This window comes from Malus domestica, chromosome 01 (assembly GCF_042453785.1).
Source record: "Malus domestica chromosome 01, GDT2T_hap1".
NCBI lineage: Eukaryota > Viridiplantae > Streptophyta > Magnoliopsida > Rosales > Rosaceae > Malus > Malus domestica.
The window spans coordinates 5,123,208-5,128,025 of record NC_091661.1 but is presented as its reverse complement, the minus strand read 5'-3'; positions in this window follow the sequence as shown (position 1 = coordinate 5,128,025).

The window sequence follows — 4,818 nt, the reverse complement described above, 5'->3', positions numbered from 1 at the left end:
ACCCCTGGATGAAGGAAAAGTACTTCTAGAGAAGATGCCACATCTACATATGAGACAGATAAGGCAAGTGAAAATGATACCACACTTCGATACTTAGAAGTTTCGTGATTTCTCAATGGCTTGGATCTTGCAAGTCCCCAACCGAAGAGCTTCCCTCACTTAGAAACTTAGGGGAACACTGTTTGTACCATACTTGACCAATCCTGAAACTACTGAGCACCGGTCAACGTTATATCATCAATGACCCAGAAGAGTTTCCCTCCAACTGGAAGGCCAATCACAGCGCGACACGTGTCGCCATCAGAAGCCAATCATAGCACGACACGTGTCAACATCAGAAGCCAATCACAAAACGACATGTGTCAATGTTAGAATGAAACTAGAAACTCTCTTCTATAAATAGAGATCATTCTGTCACAATATTTCCTAATGTCATTTGTACTACATCATTCACTAATACTCACTAAAGGAGAGCTTGAACATATGTACTTATGTAAACCCTTCACAATTAATGAGAACTCCTCTACTCCGTGGACGTAACCAATCTAGGTGAACCACGTACATCTTGTCTTTGCTTCCCTGTCTCTATTCATTTACATACTAATCCACACTAGTGACCGGAGCAATCTAGCAAAGGTCACAAACTTGACACTTTCTGTTGTACGAAAGTCCTCACTGATTTTGTGCATCAACAGACTACACTCCCTATAGTAGGTATATGTAAGAAGATTGTTGTAAACATGTAAACTAACACTCACATATGTTATGATCAAAGAAGGCAATTTCTGGAATTATCAATGCATGTATATATATGATCTCATGAATGGAATGCCACTACTTAGACGCGAGAACCAGGGATACCATATGCTCATACCAATCCCAAACTCCACATATTGAAACACACAACAACCAAGATAAAGTCAAAGGGTTGTAACGGGGCTAAGGGTATTGGCTAAAAAAGAAAGGTTAAGGATAAACAAAGGTTCTTAAAGCAATAGTAAGCAAAGTAATGAAATTGACACTTAGAATTCACTTTTGAATGCAGCAAATAACTTGAAACACTAAGGGGATTTCGTACATACTTAGGGTTATATTCAAACTTTTTGGACCCTTTCTTCAACAACCAATACTTGTGAGTTCTTTCTCACTTATTTCACAACTTTTTTCTTTCTTTTTCCACTTTTTCTTCTTTTTCACGTTTTTTTTTTCTTTTTTTTTCTTTCTACTTGTGTACATAACCTTCCCCCACACTTGATTTTTGCAATATGTTTGACCAAAAGGAATTCCCTCTAAGTCATGCTCCACTATACTTTAAGAACAAGGGTATGGATAGTCCTATTCTAGGCTAGGTCGGGGATAATGTGGCTAACAAAGAAAATAGGCTAAATAAGGCTCAAAGGGGTTAAACCTACAATACATATGCACTCAATTTTAAGCTTTGCATGAAACAGGCATGAGTTCTAGTATTTGGAACTAAAGTGATAAAACGCATTCTAAGTAGCAACCAAGCAAAGAATAATGAGATCATGCAACGACTTTAGAAAAAAAGAAATCACAGATTAATAACTCTCCAAATAACGTTTATAGGCCCAAGTCTCTCAGGGTTGTAGCGTTAATTTGAGTTCCTTCCTTCAAGCATGTTACAAAAACTGATTTTTTTCCTTTGTGATTACATGTGAATTCGTAAACGACAACTATAACCAAGCATAAACCAAAGAGCATATCAAACTTCCACCCATGTTTGTAACTTTCTTTAATAGTCATGCAATTAAAAACCAAATCCTCATCATTGTGTTGGAAGGTACCCTGAGACACAAACATACAAAAACGACTCTAAAAATACTCTTTTTGGGTTTTTCAAAACTTTTTCTATTTTTTTTTCAAATTTTTGTATTTTTCTTTCCGAACACACTAAAACAGTTTAAAACACACTAAAAATACTTACAAATAGTGAAAAACAACTCTACAGGGGATAGGTGATAAAAACCCACGAATTTTCAATAAAAACACTTGTTTACCCCCTACACTTAAACCAAACATTGTCCTCAATGTTTCAAACATAGACTCACACATAAGCAAGCAAACAACACAACCAAAAAACATGACAAACATGGCAAAGGAAAAGTAAGAAAGAGTAGAGTTTAAGAACACAAATCTGGTTATGATGCTGGAGCTTCCTAGTTCTTCTTTATTCGCATGGGTTGCCTCCTCAGAAGCTCTTGCTTTAACATCTTCCAGCCGGACGATACCTCATTTTAAGCTTCATTAGGGCTCATGGCATGGAATTAATCTTTGAATGGGAGGTGATACTTGAAATGATCCGGGAATGGTTTAAATTCTAGAGTGGGTGCCTGAATCATTAACAATGTTGATGCACAACACCGGAGGTCTTGGTACAACGTAAATCCGACCGTGAATCTGCAAGTAATGTAAATGACACAAGATGTATCATGGTTCACCCCAAGGTTTGGGCTACGTCCACACTGATTGTATTGTATTTTTTAGAGAATTGTAAGGGAGAGAGTGTGAGGATCTTCTCTGAATATGAGAGACTTAGGGTTTGTGAGGGTGAGGAGGCCCTTTTATAGAATAAGGGCTCCTCCCCTAATTACATATTTGCCCCTTCCATTATTACATAATTACGTTTAAGTCCTTTGAGTATTTATACGAGGTCTAAATACGAGGCCCTAAATATGGTATAAATAGTAGTCCCCCAAGTCTTCAGTCAAGAGAGTCTTTTGGCTGGAGACTTGAAATTCAGTCCATGTGTGGGCCGAAGTAACTAGATGTTGTCTTGAACTGATGCTCGATATGAGGCAGTGCTCAATCTGAAATGACGCTCAACTAGAAGTAGCACACGCTGCGAGGCTGCTCGGCTCGTGGCTTATGTTGCCTTGGTTGGCTCAGCTTGTGGCGTTTGAAGGTGAGGGAGTCCCTTTTATAGAATAAGGGCTTGCTCCTCAATACATGAATGATGGGCTAGAGTTGATGCCCTCTAATGATGGTGAGGGAGTCCCTTTTATAGAATAAGGGCTCGCTCTTCAATACATAAGTGATGGGTTAGGAGTGATGCTTGCGGCGAGGCGGTTGCTCAGCTAGCGGCGTTGCTCTCTAATGATGGTGAGGGAGTCCCTTTTATAAAATAAGGACTCGCTCCTCAGTACATGAATAATGGGTGCTCTCTAATAAAAGTGAGGGAGTCCCTTTTATAGAATAAAGGCTCGCTCCTTAATACATAAATAATGGGCTAAGTCCCCCAAGTATTTTTCCTGAGGCCCAGTTGAGGCCTAATATATGGTACATAATGTAGTCCCCCAAGTCTTCGGTCAATAGAGTTTGTTGGCTGGAGACTTCAAATTGAATCCATGTATGGGCTGAAGTGACGGTTGTTCGGAGGCGGTATTTGTATACCCTGCACTGAAGCTTTGTAAGTGAAACTTTGAAGCTGGAGCTCTGTAAATGAAGATTTTAAAGCTGGAGCTTTTGTAAATGAAGCTTTTGAAGCTATAACTCTGTAATTGAAGCTTTTGAAGCTGTAGCTCTGTAAACGAAGCTTTTGAAGCTAGAGCTTTTGTAAATGAAGCTTTTGAAGCTGATTGACATTAGTGATGCTCATGAATGTTGACATGAGTGATGCTCATGAATGTTTATGTATGATTGATATGAGTGATGCTCATGAATGTTTATGTATGATTGATATGAGTAATGCTCATGTATAATATGAAGTACTAGGCGTACTTTTGATCACCTGGTTGGTCGTATGAATGGTTGGTTGCCAAATTAGAGTACGGGTTGTACATCTCATCACCTGGTTGGTGGTAATAGCGGCAGGTTGCCGAATAATTTTGGAGTACTGGGCGTACTTTTGGTCACCTGGTTGGTGGTAATAACGGCGGGTTGCAGAATAATTGTGGAGTACTGGGCGTACTTTTGATGACCTGGTTGGTGCTATTTTGGGCTTATGGGCCTTCGCCCTCTACACAACATTCTAGCCCATTTATTTTGGGCTTTTAGCCCATTATTTTGGGCCTTTATTTTTTTTTTTTAACCCTCTGATGGGGTTTATACAAATGTCTCCGAAAGATAATAAAAATAAATTACATCATTTGGGTGGGGTATTTATTCCTTACTTTTGCAGTGTTTTTCTGCTACTTTCTGAAATATTCTCCTAACGCCATGATCTTTTTTTCTTTTTGATTTGCTTTTCCTTTTCTGATCAAGTACCTAACAGCTTGAAATATATTGTAATCAAGTGACCAGGGAGTAGGACTAGTGGATCCCTCTCTTCTGTTTTTCTTTTCCTTTTGGCTTATGGCAGACAACACAAAGGAGAATAATAATAGGAATTTTGTAAGAAAACTTATCTTCTTCCTGTTTTCCATCACACCTCTACCTCTGTCTCTATCTCTGTTCTTCCAATCTTGTCAAAATCGAATCTGGCACCAAAGTAGAAAACCACTGAAAGCAACCATGCGCCGCTGTGCACAGCTACCAGAGACAACCAGTCGTTTTCTTGCATTTTTCAACAAACAGAGAGAGCTCAAGCGACAGGGAGAGAGAGGGAGGGAGAGCAACCAATTTGAATTAGGTGGAGCAGCGGTGGAGCAAGCCGTGGTCGTGGGTTCATCGCGACCTGGGTCTTGGTCGCATCGTCGATCATACTTGCGGTGTCGGTAAAAGCCACAACAGACGGCGTCGTCCTGTTACCCTGATCGTTGGCGATGATCTCCACGTGATCGTGTTGCCAAACACCGCACGAGTAAGCCCTTATCTCGTATACAACCCAGACCTGGACGTCGGACTCGAACCCAAATCCAG